We start from the raw sequence: 20,629 nt of genomic DNA, 5'->3' as shown, positions 1-20,629 counted from the left end.
GCGTAACGTAGTTTTAATTAAATGTGCGTGTATGTGTGTGAGTAAATGTGATTGTACCCCTGGAAGTACTTGTCGAGAATACAAGGTGAGTAAGCAGAAGTATTGTCTAGACAATGGCTAGTCACAATCGAAGTGTTATTTCTACCGATTGCAGTGCCCTTGATGTCAGTGACCCGCTCCCACCCCCTCCCCAGTCGCCCCTCTCACCCTACCCTTCAACGGCGCCAGCGGGAAACATTATCAGAGAAAGTCTTGCAAGCTATCGGCGAGCCCTACAGTGTTGTCATATTAACGCGCAATCGTTAATGGCTCACATTGACGAAATACAATCCCTCTTTCATGATAGTAATACCTTGCACTGCATATGTGTAACTGAGACTTGGTTACAACCTTCACTAAACTCAGGCCTTGTTGAATTAAATAACATGACTTTACACCGTCTAGACCGAAGAAAACGTATAGGGGAGAGTGTGCTATTTACTGTCGTAATGATCTCAAGAGCAAAATAGTGGCTACTTCAGACCAGACAATTCCCAGTTGACCAGAGTTTATGTTTGTAGAAGTTTCGGCTAAGATCAAAAAGTACTGATCGGAGTAGTTTATAAACCCTCAGACGTGAGACATATATCGGACCTTGCTTAGCCAAGTTAATTCCACTGTACGAAAATATAATTATACAGGGAGATTTTAATACAAATCTGCTAACTGCGACAAACGACTCATTACATTTACAAAATATGTTATTTAGCTTAGACGTAAATATCCTACCTCTAAATGCTACTAATCATCTACATACAGTAAACCGGACGACTCATACTTTGATTGACTTAATCATAACTAACAATCCTCAGAAAGTTTTAAATCATGGACAGCTTGCGGTGCCAGGTATTTCTACCCATGATCTAATATATATCTGCTATTCATTAAAGATGCCAAAATATGAAACTAAATATATAATACGTAGGGATATAAAAAATCTGGACAAGGAAAGAATACGACACGAAGCATATTATCTGCCGTGGAACGATATTTTACACATGGATGATATTGACGTAAAAATAAATAAATTATGTGATCTGGTGTTAGAACTTTGACAAATTTGCTCCCAAGAAAGAGATCCGGCTAAGTCGACCACCTTCTCCGTGGTTGACTAGTGAGATTAAATCAGAAATGGCAAAGCGTGACTCATGGTACAGAAGGTTTAAACGAACGGATAATGCTAATGACTTTGAAAATTACCGCGTTCTCCGCAACAGGGTTAAACAATTAATCAGAAACAGTAAATATATACACATGTGTAAAGTATCAAAACGCAAGAACTCGACAGAAATATGGAAACAATTACGAACGATGGGTATAGGTCGAAAGTTATTAAAGCAGGCGCGAATGTATCCCTTGATGACTTAAATTTACATTTCACGTCGGCCGAATCCACCGTAACAGCAGCAAATAATAATAATAATAATAATAATAATAATAATAATAATAATAATAATAATAATAATAATAATAATAATAATGTTTCTTCTATGCCAATTCAAGATACATTTGTGTTTAAAGAGGTTGGTATAAATGTCGTAAAACGAGTTATGTATTCTCTCAGATCAAATGCTGCTGGACACGATGGCATACCTCTGTCTTTCTACAAATATATCATTGCCGCCATTATGCCAATCGTAACACACATTATTAACTACTGTTTAACCCAAGGAATTTTCCCTGCGGCGTGGAAGGATGCCCTCGTCATCCCAATCCCGAAAAGGGATGGACCCAGTATTCCTTCAGATTACCGACCAGTTTCTATCCTACCACCCCTGTCCAAAGTGCTGGAACGACTGGTGCATGAGCAAATCCTTACGTACTTACATAAATATGCTTTACTCGACTCTTAGCAATCAGGCTTTAAGAAAGAACATAGTACCATGACAACTCTGCTGAAAGTGACAGATGACATCAGATATGCAATGGACAACAAACGAGTGACAATGCTTACTCTTTTAGATTTCAGTAGCGCATTTGATACTGTCGATCCTAGGTTGCTTCTTCCCAAATTACAGTCCTTAAACTTTAGCCGGAATGTGCTGGAATTTTTATATTCTTACCTCACAAACCGCCGACAGTGTGTGGTTGCAAATAATAATAAATCAATGTGGCGAACAAAAAATATTGGTGTCCCACAAAGGTCAGTCCTTGGCCCTCTTCTGTTCACTTTATATATAAATGATATCACCAGATCAATTAAGCACTGCAAGTACCATCTTTATGCTGATGATCTGCAAATTTATTACCACACTAGAACTAATAATATACAACAAGCAATATGTAATGTTAATGTTGATCTGAGCAAATTAACGGCCATGCAATTAAAAACAACCTTAAATTAAACCCCCATAAAACGCAAGCTATTATCATCGGTACATCAAAGAATCTTCACATTTTAAAACAAAACTGCATTCCTCCCATAACTTTAAATAATACTGTTATACGTTTTTGTGAATCAGTTTCTAACCTTGGAGTTATTATAACAGAAACTAAACTTTTCAGCGCAAGTTAAGTATATCTGTAAAAAGGTTTATTGTGGCTTGCCCCCCTTAAAACGGTTCAGAAATGTACTCCCTCGATCACTAAAAATTATACTTGTTCAGTCATTATTATTTCCCATTTTTGGCTACTGTGATGTAATTTTTACGGATATAACAAATGGTAAGGTAAGGTTTATTCTGCCCGAAGGCAGGTCCGAACCTCCGCAGAGGTGTTCCTGAGCCGGAGTTTATGTGCGGTAGGGTGGCCAGTTCCTTTCCGCTCCTCCATTCTCTTACCCCCACCAACAGCGCGTGGCAACCCATCCAACTTCTGACCACGCCCAATGTTGCTTAACTTCGGAGATCTCACGGGATCCGGTGTTTCAACACGGCTACGGCCGTTGGCTTATAACAAATGAATTAAGCTTAAAACTACAACGCGCTCAAAATGCTTGTCTTAGATATGCTATGGATTTACAGTATGACGCTCGAGTTTCTCCCTATTATAAACAATTATCTTGGTTACGACTAGACGACAGGCGTAAACTGCATTCAAATACTTTTATGTACCAGGTACTTTCGAAAGACATCCCTGCTTATCTCTCCAGCAATTTTCGTCACCCTGGCTCTTTACATCTCCATGATACTCGCTCCGTGTCGCTTCTAGAAATACCTGTCCACCGAACAACCACATACCATCGATCATTTACTATCACCGCTTCGGGATGGTGGAATGCTCTTCCCAAAGACATCAAGGATGCTGAATCCAAAAAAATATTTAAAACCTCTTACCAGCAGTTCCCCGTTAAGTGCTTCCAGCAAGGTACCTGTATGAGTGGAACGAGTGATTGTGTGTGAAAATGATATGAGATTATTGTACATTAAAATAAGATATTGGGTTAATATGATAATTTAAATTAAAGTAAAAACATCCGTACTGTATTTACGAAGTAGAAGTAGCCTAAACATAGCTTAGTAGTAACTGAATTTAACTTAGATGTAGTATTGCAATAATACAATTAACTGAATTTCATTTTAAAATTTTATTAAGCTTACTAGTATTTTTACGTTTGTATTTCTTTCGTTGTGTATTGAAATGAGTATTTTTTTCAAATCTGTATTATGTAGGCAGTTCCTTTTTCTTTCTGTCATCTTTGCGTGTATATATTCATAATTTTGTCTTAGATATTAGTGTTATTTGTAGTTCTTAGTATTTTAAGTTAATCAGTGGCATTGTATTAACAAATAATAATACGTGTGTGGTTAAGTGTAAGAAAGGGCCAAGAGCCCTAACTTCGCTACAGAAAATAAAGGCTTTTATCTATCTATCTATCTATCTATCTATCTATCTATCTATCTATCTATCTATCTATCTATCTATCAACCGTTGATCTCATCATTAGACTACTTCTTTCTTATGCTATCATGTTCCTCATACTACGAACCTGCAAATTTTGTCCGTTTTGCTCTACGACGCACCGTTTTCGAGATATTTATCATTTTGCATTTAAGTCCCAAATTTAATGAATCGAACCAGCACGGCACGTTAGCCTCTAAGCTAGCTTTCTTGATAAGAACAGCAGTCATCTTGCGCAAGCACCCTTAAGGTGTCTCATAAGGAGCCGTGTATAGCCGCCATCTTGCGCAAGCATCCTTAGGGTGTCTCAGTCCATCTTGTGCAAGCACCCTTAAGCCGTCTCATAAGAGCAGCCGCCATCTTGCGTAAGCGCCCTTAAGGTGTCTCATAAGGAGCTATATATAGCCGCCATCTTGCGCAAGCATCCCAAGGGGTCTCATAAGAGCAGCAACAATCTTGCAGCCACCATCTTGCGCAAGCACCCTTAAGGTGTCTCATAAGGAGTTATGTATAGCCGCCATCTTGTGCAATTGGAGTCTAGAAGGGCATCCGGCCGTAAAACTGAGGTTAGGCCCTTCCATGAGGTTAGGCTTGCTGTCTTTGTTAGGTTATGCCCCTCCAAGATAGCAGATATAAGTTTAAGCTCACTCTCTTAGGCGTCAGGAAGGGCAGCCGGCGGTAAAACTGACGTTAAGCCCTCTCCGTGAGGTTAGGCTAGCTCTCTTTGTTAGGTTAAGCCCCTCCAAGGTAGTGCATGTGAGGTTAGTGTCGCGCTCTTAGGCGTCAGGAAGGGCATCCGGCTGTAAAACTGAGGTTAGGCCCTTCCGTGAGATTAGGCTAGCTCTCTTGCGCATAAAAAGTTAGGTTAAGCCCCTCCAAGATGGCGGATGTGAGGTTAGGGTCGCGCTCTTAGCCTGCGTGAGGAGGCCGCTCCCGAGAGCGTGTGGCGGCGGTGGTGGAGGAGGAGGGCTCTCCCGAGAGCGTGAGGAGGTGGTGGCGGAGGAAGCCTCTGCGGAGAGCCAGTGGCGGTGTTGGCGGCCGAATCCCTGACTTTATCTACTGATTAAAAATATAGAGACATGTTTCCTCAAAGCATAAGGACATTGGGAACACCGACATGTCATTCCGAGGTCGGTATATCTCCGGGATAGCAATAAAAATGAGTGTATAAAAACGGCCGACAAATATTAACTTAGGTGCTGAATACATGCTATTAGCGATCGGTAATACAATACGAGTGAAAAACAGTTTCTGGAAACATTGCTGTAATTTTTATACATGTATGCCACGAAATTATGCATTCTAAAGGGGAGGTATGACGGATTTTTTCGTATTTTGAGCCAAAAGCTCGGTTTTTCTTTTTATTCATACAAAAATAGCCGTATTCTCCCTCTTTCAGAAAATGTTTTGATCTTAGTAATTCCGGCTTGTTTAAAGCTTGTAAAAGCCATTTAATATGAGCCCGCAGGACATTTAAAAGCCCAGAACCACACTCACTTCTCCTGTAACGGCATAATGATAGTTAACTGTGTGTTTTTCGCTGGATATTCAAGTATTTCGCGGCGTATTTGCCGTAGAAGGCACTTCAGCATGCTGACAGTCACTTGTTTACTACGTAATCAATACAATTACGTTATGTTAGGAAATATTGTAATTTGAACTGACGGAGAGAATGTTGTACCTCTTCCAAATAGTACTCAGTTTATATCTGTCACACATGTATACTTTGATAGTTTAAATATATTTATGTATTTGTATTATTTACATTTAGGAATTCGTATTTGTGTTAATCGTAGTAGTACAAGCATGGCTCCCTTGTTTGTTTATATTTTACTAACATGCAGAAGTAACATGTGGTTCCAATTCAGCGAGTGAAATATCCAAACTAGTGATTTTTCATTGATGTATTTCATCTTATTTCCTTTTGAAATATGTGGGATATTGCAATAAAACAGCACAGCACACCCGTGGAACTACAATCAGGAGCCCTGGTGTCACTGAACTAAGCATAAACAAAGCAAGCGCGCTCCTCGTGGTCTACTGCACTGTGCGCTCGCTGCCATCTTACTACGCCAGTCATCTTCTATTCGGCTTACTGCTATCCAAGCTACCAGCCATCCATGTATAGAGATCAGTGCCCCTAACACATAGCTGCGGAAAACTAAAGCTGAAGTTTGGGGTACAATGATGTTTGAAAATAGGCAACAAAGGCACCATTAGTAGGGCAATGTATGTTATAATACAATGGGTGCTGCGTCAGCATTTATCCACGAGGTCATTGACCCCTAGTAGACGGAATACGGGGGTATGATGTCATTGACCCTTGTATGTAGTAGGGCAGTGGGGATTCGCGGATTTTGCGCCTCACAGTCGCCATCTTGGAGGGGCCTAACCTCACTTTTACGGGCAGATGCCCTTCCCGACACAACAGTTGCCATCTTGGAGGGGCCTAATTTCACTTTTGCAGCTGGACGCCCCTCCCGACGCCATTTTGAGTAGTAGGGCAAGGGGGATTCTCGCGACACCATGTTGAGTTGTAGGGCAATGTGTATTCGCGTAATAGAGCAAGCCTACCCTCATGGAGGGGCCCAACCTCACCTTTACAGTTAGATGCCCTTCCCGACGCCATGTTGAGTAATAGGACAATAGGGATTCTCGCGACGACATCTTGAGTAGTGGGGCAGTGTGGATTCGCGTAAGGGAGCAAGCGTAACCTTTGGTGGGCCTAACCTCACTTTTACGGTTAGATGCCCTTCCCGACGCCATCTTGTGTAGTAGGGCATGGGGGATTCGCGAATTTGGCTGACGCTATCTTGAGCAGTAGGACAATGGGGGATTCGCGTAAGAGAGCATGCTTAAGTTCATGGATGGAGCCTAACTAAACAGGGCCTAGTTTTACGTCGCCATTTTGGAGGGGCATAACTACACTGTCGCCGTCTTGGGCGCAGTTGTATAGATGCTTTTCCCGTCGCCATTTTGGTGGTGTCTAACTACAGGGTCGCTACCTTTGGCCCTGTTTTACGGGCAGATGCCCTTCCCTCCTGCTCCTCATCTGGCCTAGCTCCCTTGGAGTAGTAACAGACCTGTGACGTAATATGAGCGATTATGTCGACATGGTTATGTATGTTTCGACTTGTTCGCTATCAAGGTTACTCTGTAGTAAACTCAATCCTTTATAGCTTTATTCCATCATGACAAGAACATTAATAGTTGATGTACAAGGCTTTAAAGTAATGGGCAACAAATTTGTGTTCAACGAGGTGGCTGTGTTGAATTGCACTCTGTTGTTGACGCCAAAATTGGTTAGTTAAGTATTTAGCCCACCTTTACCTTACTGTTTGCAAACAGATGAAGACAAATAGCAGATACTATGGATAGAAAAAAAATTAGGTCTGCAGTGGGAAGAAACAGGAATTCCTTGTCGCTTTCTACAAATGATCATGAACGCTCAGTTGTGAAGAGCAAATGTTGTTTTTTTAAAGGGATGCGAAAAGAGGGAATGGTTGCGTGAGTATCTACCATCAACGTGTGAAATAATCGACATGCATGAATTAGGGTGTCCTTCATGTAAAACTTCTAACAAGGAGCATAGTTGAGAAACAATTAAACAGTCTTCAAGATATGTGCTCATGCTCTTTGATTGGTTGTGTTGCAGTGCATGCCGGGAGGTGAGCAACATATGTTAATTGCAGTGTCGAAATGACGTCAGTGTGAAAGAAACATTTGTAGAATAAAGACATCATGTCATTTCTATCTGATACTAACTATAACGCAGTTGAAAAGGCAATCGTAAAGTTGTATGCTTGCAAAAAACTAAACACTTTTACTGAAGAAGAATTGAATGTATTACCAAAGGCGTTTTTGGTCAATGTAGCTGCGAATGCTGAAAAGAAGATCTGGGATAAGGTGACTCGTGAGTGGACACAAGATCCTGTTTTGTCAGATCTTCAAATGTGTAGTTTACATCATGAACAAGAGAGTTTAGCTAGGAGACCTTCAGTGAGACAGTGCCGTACGTGTCAACTCATTAAACTGTATCACGGACCTAAAACTAACGAGTTGTCTTCGCTTATAAACACTTATCATGGCTGCGAAAATTGTATGCAAGTTGTCGCGGTAAAGGTGAAGAAACGTGCTGGGAGAAAGGTGAGGAAGCATGCTGAGCATGGACTCATCAATAAGGTGACTGATCTTCCTTTTGAGCTTCATCTTCGTAGTTACCAGTACTGCTGACCTGGAACAGACTTGACGTCCGCTCGGCACGAGGTGATACTGATATTCATATGTTAGACGCTGCCGGCAAAGAGCATGACATTGCTTATCGTCAAAGCAGTCTTGAACTAAGACTTGTAGCTGATGGAAATATGCTTCGTAAAGCTATGCAGAGTGTGTCATCACCTAACGCTTCAGTTGCTGAGAAGATAGCAGCACTTGTTGCCGGCGCAATAAAAGGAAAACTGTTACTGTGTAGTGCCATTAAACAGTGAAGACAGTAAAATAATCTATGTAAGAAAGGAGAGAACACATTCACTTGCAGAAAGAAAATGTATATATTCTATAATAAATATGAATTGTGAAACATATTGCATGTGTTGTTTATTTTTTAATATTAATCCTACAGCGTGTCCTAAATTATCTAGTAGTAATAATGTTGACTTGCAAGTGTAATCTTGTCATATGACGTAGAAGAAAGGATAGGTAGAGGTTCGAGAGTAAAAAAAACACAAGATTTAAAATACCTCCTCTTTTTTATCCATGAATTGAAGTTGTTATTAAAACCAATCCATTTGACATACTGTTCATTTCCACAACGTCGAATATCACGTTCGATTAAATAGTGATCAGGATATTTTTTTCTGTAGTTCCTCCACGCAGAATCCTCCTGCAATAGTCTGTCCTGTGAGATCGCGCAGTAAATATGTAACTGGATTAGTAAGCTTAACACTCCTGATTTGAAAAAGTTCTGTGCTCCAGTTAGGGGTGTATCATTTTGCAAAGGTAGGCTTGTGTTTCCTGATGCGCACGAAATCACCTTCTTTAAAGTGATGGCGTTACGGTTCAGCCGTTTTGATTACAAAATCAATAGCATCTAAGCGTGGTGTATTCGTTGTAACAACACGTGGCTTTGTCCCGATAGTGCGGTGTGGTGTATCGTTGTAGGTAGACACGAGACTAGGTAGCTGATCAATCCAACGAAATGAACCTTGAGCTGTTAATTCTCACCACATCACTGTTTTGAGTGTACGATTAAAGCGTTCTGCAACACTTGCCTTGAGATTGCTGTACATAGAGTAGTGATGAATGCCAAGTAACTTGAGGTAAGAAGAAATATCCTTTTAGTAAAAACTCTTTATCTTGATCGGATTGAAGAAGCCTTGGGCAGCGTTTCGATTGTTCAACAATGTGTTTAAATGCGTCTTTGACTTGATCTGCTGTCTTAGAACACACAGGAGGTGCAAAAGCAAACAAGCAGTACACATCGATGGCAGTAAGTAAATACTTATACCCCTTATTGGTAGAGGCATATGGAATCAATTCTACCAAGTCTGCTTGCCAAAGATCATCTTTTCCGCGTGTAATAACGCGACTGCGATAGTAGGTGCGACGTGCTGGTTTATGTAACTCGTGTGCGATGCTTATCTTTACAGGCGAAGTCTTATCTTGACGAGCCATTACTGAATAATACCCGCAAGTCGTAATTCTCTCTAATTTTTGATTCGTGACCTTTGTGACCAGCATCTTGCGAAGCTCTTAGAAGTTGAAATCGTTCAACAAGTAAGTTAGTGTCATTCCAATATCTTACGTCTACATACGGTAACAAAGTCTTGTAGATGACTTTAAGACCATGTGCAGTTGGTTGATGTGACGAAAGCAGCTCAGAAATATACTCTCGAAACTTGTAACTTTTATTTGCATTTACAGCTTCTATCCTCTTGTAATTACGTCGTGTTGCATGAGTAGCAAAAAATATTGCTTTATATTTGTTGAGATTAGTTTGTAAAATTATATCCATGTTATATATTCATGAGAAAAGGAGTTCTAAGAGACCTTTAGTAGGTTTATAGGTAACACCTTTGAATATGAGTCTGTTGCTATGAATCCTAACATTTGCATTGCCTATCCAGGAACAGTCGTCTTCATAGTGAATACCGTAGGTTGTGTTAGTTTGTCCCGTAAGGAGTTTTTCTATATAATGAGAAAGGTTCCTAACTCCTTTACTAACTTTACAAACATATACATCTGAATTTAAATTGAAAATTATGAAAATTAATATTCATCAAATAAAATACACAATCGTTGGACCTTGTACTCACTCTTACTTCTTACCTGCTTACTTACACATACGTTATTCGAAGGGTGCCAGCTACCACTCAGTGCAGCAGTAATAGAATGAGAATCTTGACTATCTCTAGGGTGTGCGGTATTAAGCTTACTTTTGACAACATACCATGTAAGTTCTGGAAAAAGGAGATTGGCGTTCGGTTTCCCCTTTAAATTTGAGATTATGTTATTCTATTCTGGAAATGAAACGCTAAATTAATTTGATAGAACAAAATATATTCTTGAAATAATTTCAATAAAATAGTGAGAACTGCTGCGATTAAAACAGATGGGAATATGAAATTATGACTTTGCAACTGAAAGAAACTAGGCATGAGTTTGAATTCTTCTTGACCGGACATTTAACAATTTATACGAAATATATCCCTCACTGGTTCACTTGACTGTACCTTCAACACTTTGAGTGTAATAACGACGTATTCCTTTGATCTGGTGTTTACTGTAGATGTGTCACGCCTGATTTGGTGATGTATCCATGTGGCTGCTTCTTCTCCATATCATATGACTTGTTGCTAAGTCTGCACGGTATGACTTCATTGAAAGTGTACCCTTCTATGACTCCATCACTGTTCACCATCCACTTTACTTCTTCTCTCTTCACCTTCCGTTTGATTAATGTCTGACTGAGGCCTCTCCATCTCGTTCACACTCCAAGCAACTGTGGCCTCTGCTTCCAATTGAATGACTGACGCTACAAGATAACCCAGCTTATATAGACTGGTTGACACACCTACGTAATCTCCAGAAATAACTATGATCTACTCCCACCTCGCGACAAATATTACACCCTATGGCGAAATCGCCCGCAGCACCCAGTAGGTATCTCCAAGAAAGTGAGCGCACCGCTAAATAAGCACGATGACGTAGTGACGACTTGGCAGTAACGCCAGCAGTATTGCACAATGTAACAATGTCACATCCACATCTGATATACAGCAACTCTTTACTGTATATGCATTTATTGTTAATCTACACACACGTATATATGCATACATTTAACTACAATCACGCAAGCGACAAGCATTGCAGAATTGAATAGAATAATAATTATAATACAATTATAGTAATCTCACAGGTAAAATAATAATACTATGGACATAATAATAATAATAATAATAATAATAATAATAATAATAATAATACAATAATAGTAATCTCACAGATAAAATAATAATACGGACATAATAATAATATCACAGATGAAATAATAATAATAGTAATAATAATAATAATAATAATACAGATATCTTGTAACGGGACTTGAACCGTTACAATAAGGAGCAAAGAGAGATCCATAGGTATTTCCAATAAAAGTCTTAAACTGATTACGATACTCTTGCGTGATCATAATCTCAGACAAAGAAGGTGGATCTTGTGTTGATGTAGGTGTTTCAGCAATAACATGTGCAGTTAAAAACTTAACACGCTTAGATGGTGAAGTATCGTTAAGGGAACCGGGTAGTGTAAACGCTTAATTTCATCTAAACTACTCGAACAATCTATGTGAGATTTTGAAGTATTGTTACTACGACTTGTGGGTTTACATGAGTTAAGTAAGGAATGATTGTCCAGTAAGCAGTGAAGGAAGATTACAATTTTTAAACGAAAAACGCTGATTTTTAGTGTAATTTCTTCTTGTGATTTAGATGACACGGAGTTATGAATATTGGTGAATACATTAAAATATACGTGCTAAATACTGTGTAGCAGATTTATAGCAATTGCATTTATGGTTATCTATTACATCAATTTTGTAGACATTTTAAGACACTTTTGGTTATTTTTAATTCATTTCTCCATAACTACTAACGAATTCAAACCCATTCTGCTACAGTGTGTGTTGGTATTTGCTCAGTATGTGATAGAGATTTTGCGTCTGTACATACGTAGTTTCCGAGGAAAAGCTACTTGACTGAGCAAACATGGCATTTTGAGAAAAATGAGATATAAGTTCGATTAAGTTCGATTTTAAAGCATTCCACTGCAATAAACATCCTCTCCGTCTTCATTGATTCTCTTTTCTTGTCTCCTCATTCTGCTATCCTTGGTTGAATATTCAGCTGCTGTCGCCGACATAATATATGCGTTTTGGACGATTTCTCTTTTCTATTAATGTTATTTATAAACAGACGGAGTTGTATCTTGGTCAGTAAACCCGCCAGAAATAGCTTCATGAAATGCCTGTCTCTTCCCAGACGATGTATGCTGGTTTCCACGGAATTTCCGTTTGGGAAACACTTAAGGTCTAGAAAATAAATCACAATCATGATACATGTTACTGAACACAATCACAATGTAAACCAAAGAGGATATAACATAAACATTAAGTAGGCGGAAAAACAGCTGAAGATATTTAAAACATACTCAGTCTAGCCAATGAAACGTACAGAATAATCCCTGAAGAACACAAATTTTACCGCTCTCAGTTACACGAAATACAATATGAAATATTGCTTGCAAACGAAAAGATGGGGTTGCACCACATCACGTGGACGTATCCACGTTTATATTAAAATACACATAATGACCTCAACATGCTCCTAATTGCAATGCCTATAAACAAAAATAGCAATTTTTGGCCATTTCACACTACCCGGTTCCCTTAAGTACTTCCTCATTCTCTCCTTCATCCCTATCCTGCTTCTCCTCCTCAGCCTGCTTCTATTCTTCTTTTCTTCCTTGTGCTTTTCTTGTTCATGCTTCTCTTTATCATATGATGTTTGCATAGAAACAATACTTGTAGTAGACTGGGGCAATGAAGTAAAATTTCTTTCAATGGTGTCCCTTGTTGCGTTTTCAAGAAATAAATCCGTGTCTGCTTGAATACGTTTAAGCTCTTTAAATTGTCGTAGACTATTGTTTCGAGCACGGATTTATATATTTTGTAATATTTTTGCTGCATGTTAGCATTATGGTGGTTTTTGATCAAGTGGTGTCTGTATCTCTGTGTTGATGCTTATAAAATAATCAAAACCCTTGCGATATCATCCAAAATGAACATCACTTTCTTTATCAATAACTAAAAAGCCGTAACGATGTGATGGCCAGCATCTAGCACACATGTCATATCAGTGTTGAGAACTAGAAAAGCGGCTGGAATAGATAAGATTTCTGGGGATATGCTAATGACAATGGGTTGGAATAGTACCATATCTGAAATACTTATTTGATTATTGTTTGCTTGAAGGAGCTATGCTAGATTAATGGCGAGAAGCTATAGTAGCCCCTGTGTATAAAGAAAGGGTGATAGACATAAGGCTGAAAATTACATGCCAGTAAGTTTGACATGCATTGCATGTAAGCCTTGGGAAGGCATTCTTTCTGATTATATTAGACATGTTTGTGAAATTAATAACTGGTTTGATAGAAGTCAGTTCGGTTTTAGGAAAGGTTATTCCACTGAAGCTCAACTTGTAGGATTCCACCAAGATATAGCAGATATCTTGGATTCAGGAGGTCAAATGGACTGTATTGCGATTGACCTGTCTAAAGCATTCGATAGGGTGGATCATGGAAGAGTCTTTGCAAAAATAAGTGCAATAGGACTAGACAAAAGAGTGACTGAATTTGTTGCTATATTTCTAGAAAAAAGATCTCAGAGAACTAGAGTAGGCGAAGCTTTATGTGACCCTGCAATAATTAAGAGGGGAATTCCTCAGGGCAGTATTATTGGAACTTTATGTTTTCTTATATATATAAATGATATGAGTAAAGAAGTGGAATCAGATGTAAGGCTTTTTGCAGATGATGTTATTCTGTATAGAGTAATAAATACGTTATAATATTGTGATCAACTGCAACGTGACCTCGATAATGTTGTGAGATGGACAGCAGGCAACGGTATGTTGATAAACGGGGTTAAAAGTCAGGTTGTGAGTTTCACAAATAGGAAAAGTCCTCTGAGTTTTAATTACTCCGTTGATGGGGTGAACGTTCCTTTCGGGTATCATTGTAAGTATCTAGGTGTTGATATAAGGAAAGATCTACATTGGGGTAATCACATAAATGGGATTGTAAATAAAGGGTACAGATCTCTGCACATGGTTAAAGGGTATTTAGGGGTTGTAGTAAGGATGTAAAGGAGAGGGCATATACGTCTCTGGTAAGACCCCAACTAGATTATGGTTCCAGTGTATGGGACCCTCACCAGGATTACCTGATTGAAGAACTGGACAAAATCCAAGGAAAGCAGCTCGATTTTTTCTGGGTGATTTCCGACAAAAGAGTAGTGTTCCACGAACCTACTACGCTGGCGACGAAAAGGGGCGACCAAGGGATGATCAAATTAGAACCATGAAACTACTTGTGATTTGTACCTTCCCGCGGGGAACACAGTGGGTCGCTTTTTTACTTGAGCGTAGTACCAATATGTTGGGTACCAAATAGGTTTGTTATTAGTGGCAACCGAGAGCGCGACGGCTTTTACAGTACCTGTGATTAGTAGCACTATATGAGCGACACCGTGGGATGAGGGAACCCATGGTTCTGGCTGGCCTATTATTAGTACCCACTATATGTGGAACACTACCCCATCACGTACCGAGGTTAACAATGGTGGAAGCCTTTACCTTCCACTCCTCCAAGGGGCTTCATGGCCTGTACGGAGGTGACTTTACTCTGCTTTTATTATATGAGGAACACCACGGGATAGTACGAGTCCCTGTGGTTAGTACCCTGATGTGATGAACACCATAGATTTGCGTTGCCTGTAAATGGCGCCGCAATGTGCAAAGCAGCATAGTTCTGTAATATATTTGCGAATTTCACTACCTGTGAGTAGTACCATAATGTGTGGAATGCCGCGAGTCTACGCTACTCTTGATTAGTACCGCAACATGACAAATACCATGGTTCTACTTTCCTAGCGATAAGCACCATTGTGAGGGGCCGCTGATTTCAATTTTGGACCCCTTTCGACTACAAGAATAATAGATTCAGTATTGTGCTATAGAAGCAGTCCCTTGTTCTTTAATTCTAATGTTCTACGCCAGCTTCTGGGCATGCGAGGCACTGTGGGTCGGTTCCACTGATCGTTTTAAATCCATCCATCCATCCATCCATCCATCCATCCATCCATCCATCCATCCATCCATCCATCCATCCACCCACCCACCCACCCATCCCGTTTTGAAATCTGGTCAGTGGATGTTTTTGGCCTTTTAATTTGTCATTTCATTTCGTACTATTAGGAGCCGATAACCTAGATGTTAGGCCCCTTTTAACAACAAGCATCATCATCGCCAAGAGTAGCGTTACAAAAATGTTACAAAGTTTGGGCTGGGGAAGAGTTGGGAGAAAGGGGACGTGCTGCTCGACTAAGGGGTATGTTCGGAGCTGTCAGTGGAGTAATGACATCAGTTTGAGTGGTGTCTTAAAAAGTAGGAAAGATCACAATAAGAAGATGCAGTTGGAATTCAAGAGGACAAATTGGGGCAAATATTCGCTTATAGGAAGGGGAGTTAGGTATTGGAATTACTTACCAAGGGAGGTGTTCAATAAAATTCCAATTGATTTGCAATCATTTAAGAAAAGGCTAGGAAAACAACAAATAGGGAATCTGCCACCTGAGCGACTGTCCTAATTGCAGATCAATAGTGATTGATTGATTGATTGATTGATTGATTGATTGATTGATTGATTGATTGATTGATTGATTGATTGATTGATTGATTGATTCATTGGCCCTGTGAGGTTAGGCCGCCCCATGAGGGCATCGGTAAGGACATCTGGCCTTTAAACTAGGCGCTTGGCGTCTGAATGGGCATCTGGCTGTAAAACTAGGCCCCGTGAGGTTAGGCCTCTCCAAGATGGCGTCGGGAAAGTCATCTGACCGTAAACCTAGGTCCTGTGAGGTTGGGTCCCTTCTAGATGGTGTCGGGAAGGGAATCTCTCCGTAAAACTATGCCCTGTTAGGTTAGGCCCCTCCAAGATTGCGTCGGGATGGGCATCTAGCCGTAAAACTAGGCTTTTGGAGTCGGGAAGGGCATCTGGCCGTACAAGTACGCCCTGTAAGGTTAGGCCCTTCCAAGATAGCGTCGCGAATGGCATCTGTCCGTAAAACTGCGCCCTGTAAGGTTAGGCCCCTCCAACATGGCGACTGTGAGGTTAGGCTTGCTCTCGTAAGAAAGATCCGTGAATATCCATTGCTCTACTACTCAACTAGGGGTCAATGACCTCGGGTGAGAACGCCCCTAGGTACACTAATAGGTGTCAATGACCTCGTGGGAAAATGCTGAATCAACACCCATTATTTTAGAACCGATGTTGACCATATTACTGAACCCACCCCTTTATCCGTTGTCACTATTAGTAAAAATCAAGAATCCCGAGGATCAAGTAACGTTAATGAAATTCCACGAAAGGAAATTCGTGGTAAAACGGCTTCAAGTGCAACGCACTCAAGTCAGTCAGATAAATCACAAGGTCAAATAAGAGGGAAGATATTAGCGTAAAAAGTACATACTGAAAATATAAATCATAAAACTCACAGATAACACGAAAATAATCGTCAAAGGCAAAATCACTTACCCTTAGTCCAGAACAGAACGTCCAGTAGAAATATTCAACAGCTGACCTACGAAACAAATCCAAAGGCCTGGACCACGTCGTTTTCTGTACTCTTTACTTTTTATTTATGTATTCATGAAGCAAAGGGCCCATTTCACTTGTACTGTCAACAGACTAGTTGACAAATGTTAACTTTCATAATGAAATATAACAAACATTACAAATGGTAACAAGATCAGATTGTCCAAATCAAAAACCAAGAGAATGTCCATGTTCACATCAACTTAACCTTAAGAGATTATTTACACCCCTCTGGAGTATACTTTACCTTGATGCTATATCAATCTCTTGTCTCCTATTAATAGTGTTAGATTTAGGAGGTATATAGGGAAGATCGTTGAATATTGAGCGCTGAGAGTGGGGAATATGGAGAAGGTCTTTCAGCTCTGGTGGAGCGGGATGGACCGCGGAGAGAGGACGGTAATGCCAATTTAATATGCCTTGGAGGAAACTCAGTTCAGCTACCTGTCGCGTGATGTGCAGCGTTTTTAATTCCTGCTGTATAGACAGATTTCTGAGTTTGGGCTTTCTGTTCCTTACAGTTGCAGCAAGGACACTGCTCTGCTCGTTAATATTTGAGCGGGAGGCTGTTGTGCACGTCGGAGAGCAGTAGTTCAAAAGAGAGGTTGAATTATCGTGAGGAAGAAGTGACGAAGAGCAGTGGGATCAGACATTTCTGTGAAGTGATAGGGAACGCCTAGTAGTTTCATAGCCTTGGTTGTACGTTTCTATGTGGTTCTTAAATTGTAATTTCATATAGAAAATTACACCTAATTCATGCTGCTGCGTAACTACAGCATTGGGTTTGTCGAGTAGGTAACATGATTTACGTAGAATTATGGTCATGTGGCAGCAGTTTTGTGGATTGAGGATAAGTTTCTGTGTATGGCACCAGTGTAAGAGGACATTAAGCGAGGACTGTAGAAGTGTTGCATCTGCTGGATTCCTGATCTCGCTAAATATCTTGCAGTCGTCAGCAAAGATTAGGGTATTTGCTGTTCCGTTGACTTTAGACGGCAGATCATCCATAAACAAGGAAAACAACAAAGGGCCAAGAGCACTGTCTTGTGGGACACCAGAGGTGACCATGAGGATGATGTGCCTGATATTATCATTCTCTGCCAACGGTTATGTAAGAAGCCAGCAAGAATTGTCAGAAGACTGCATTATATATTAAATCGTTTGGAGAGTGTATGGAGAAGCAGAGTGTGGTCTACAGAGTCGAAAGCTTTCGAAATGTCTACGTAGCAGATATCCAGCTGTGATTTAGCTCCTTGCCTCGGACGTTTTCAGTGGCTGTGGCTACGTGTGTCTTGTAGTCTCTTCTGACCACAAACCTCGCGTTGTAGTTTATGTTAACGAAGGTATTGTGAGTGTGTGGGTTAGGGAAGTCTTTCAAGAGGTGCCATGCTCTCTTATTATTTAGTATCAGTCTGGTCTCAGGAACGGAGCCTTTAATTGTCAGTTTCGATATGATCGTATTGATAGTGGTGAAAAACTATGCAGAGTGTCCAGGTTTGTTAGACAAGAGCCACCTGGTAGGAAACCTTGTCGATTGGTCGAGATATGGATCGAGGTGAATGTGCTGGTGTATAATTTTTCAAAGATAAAGGATTGTGTGGGGAGAATAGAAATTGGTTGGTAAGATGAAACATTAAATTTGTTGCCTGATTTGAATAGTGGGACAATATTTGTCTGTTTCCCGATTGTAGGAAAACAGCCCGTGAGGAAAAAAAAAATCTGTTAAATAATTTAGAGAGAGGGGCGCAAGGGCTGCAGGCAGTATTCTTCAAAAAGAGTTTCTGGACTGGTAGCTTTATTGGTAGACGAGTTTGAAAAATGCTGTAAAATTCACTTAGTGTAGTAGTTATGCTCGGTAAGATTCTGTTTGAAACTGTATCTATGGGAGGGAGCAGTTGTTTTTGTGACGGAGGGGAGAAAAATTACCTGTGAACAGTTCATTGCGATCGGCGCCGTCTGCTGTTGTATTGTGGTTCTCGCTCCATCTTCCTTGTGTTGATGAGACTTTGGGATTGTCTCGAACGTGTGTCTTGTATTCGGTTCTGACCATAAGCCTCGCCTGGCGGTGTACGTTAACGAAGGTATTGTGAGTGTGTGGGTTAGGGAAGTCTTTCCAGAGGTGCCAAGCTCTCTTCTTATTATTTAATATCTGTCTGGTCTCAAGAGCGGAGCCTTTAATTGTCGGTTTCGATATGATCGTATTGCAGAAATACTTCTGTAAGTTAATACGGTGACGGTAGAATACTAATACGATCATTATTTGTTAATACTTGTTCATATTATCACCAACTCTCAATTATTGACAAGTTTACGCAACGTAAACAATGTTGTACATACCATAGGCTTTACTTAAAATGATTCAACAGAATCTGAAGTTTTTCTTGTAGAACGAAACATGTCATTCTTTATTTAACGGTGTGTATTTCTACAGTCATGTTATAGTGTTATATGTGTGTTCTAATTAGTCAAAAGCCTGTATAGTGAAGATGTATTGGTTTTAAGTATCAGAATACAGTCCTTAATCTGAACTTATGTAAATTAATCTTGGACTATATTTAGACAGTTTTCTATCTGTTTGTCCGAAAGATAATGTAATAAATTTGTAAAAAATTGTAAGAACTTTGTATGAGATGTGAATCATTCCAATAATGAACCCCTCTCATCCTCCGATAAGTGGATCAAGTCTCTTAAGTTCCAGTGTAGAGGAATATCAACAGGTCTATGAGCTTTCCTTCCCCTAAAACAAAATTCCACTACATTCGTGTGGCTCTGGTGACCCTGGGTGGCAATACGTTCCCAGCCTCTGGTGGTAAGATCGTTCAAGTAATCAATCACTTTGCTAGTCTTTTGACATCTGCTTGAAATGTAACTACGTGCCGAGTTTTGCAGAAAAACAGCAATACTCCTCTTTGGTATGTGATATATTTTTGTTGATGAGTCTGTTTGGTGCATATCATTTCAAGGATGATAGGACTTAAAATGGAAAAAAGTACGGGGTTGAGTGACATGTGCATAACTTCTTGCCTTGCAGCCATACAAACAAATAATAGTGCTTACCATTATGAAATTTTTGTTAAACTCTATGAAGTCATATAATCACGGAAATAGAACTAGCTTTTGGGTTATAACATAGTTGTTGTAACATTGCTTTAAGTCGTTTCTAGTTAAAATGAATTAACCATGTTTCAAACATTACATTATATCTACTACATGTTAAATCCTTGTATTTTTCTTTTAGGTATGTCTGAGTTGAACATTTTAATCAACCGCGGAACCACATAAGAAGAAATTCCTGTACACTGAAGATGTATTGGTTTTAAATATCAGAATACAGTTCTTAATCTGAACTTATGTAAATTAATCTTGGACTATATTTAGACACTTTTCTTTTTGTTTGTGCCAAAGATAATGTGATAAATTTGTAAAATATTTGTAAGAACTTTATATGAGATGTGAATCATCTAGTTTCCTTACAATGAAATGGGGAACATTTCCTCTCTGCATTCCAAGTTATATTTAATTATTATAAGTACTTATTGCTCTCGTTGAAACAAACGTCTAAGCTCTTTTGGATGAAAGAGGCCATTAAAGAATGTATTTAGGTTAAAATTTGAAATACCATTGTGATTCTTATTCCTAAGTTTCTCTATAAAATAGAAGTGAGTGGTTTTGATTATATCTAATGTATATTACTGCACTTCCCATTTGAATGATGAGTTTAAGTAGATTAAGTCAGATAAGATATGTAATATATTTTTGATTATTCAAGCTCTTTTCTCGGTTGAACCATTCAAAGACACCAAGAACTGTGAAAATGATC

General features: G+C 39.6%; 1 protein-coding gene across 1 annotated transcript in view; it reads left to right on the top strand.

Annotated features, from left to right (window-relative positions):
• The window catches only part of yata (N-terminal kinase-like protein yata), an 882,319-nt gene extending 861,894 nt beyond the window's left edge, over positions 1 to 20,425 (top strand). The window contains exon 18 of the mRNA XM_067140315.2: positions 20,048 to 20,425. The gene's annotated coding sequence lies outside the window, so the exon portion shown is untranslated. The remainder of the gene's footprint in view (positions 1 to 20,047) is intronic.
• The last annotated feature ends 204 nt before the right edge of the window (positions 20,426 to 20,629 follow it).

The sequence above is a fragment of the Anabrus simplex genome, chromosome 2 (assembly GCF_040414725.1).
Source record: "Anabrus simplex isolate iqAnaSimp1 chromosome 2, ASM4041472v1, whole genome shotgun sequence".
Classification (NCBI taxonomy): Eukaryota; Metazoa; Arthropoda; class Insecta; order Orthoptera; family Tettigoniidae; genus Anabrus; species Anabrus simplex.
The sequence above is the reverse complement of the archived record's forward strand: the minus strand, read 5'-3'. Positions and strand labels throughout refer to the sequence as shown.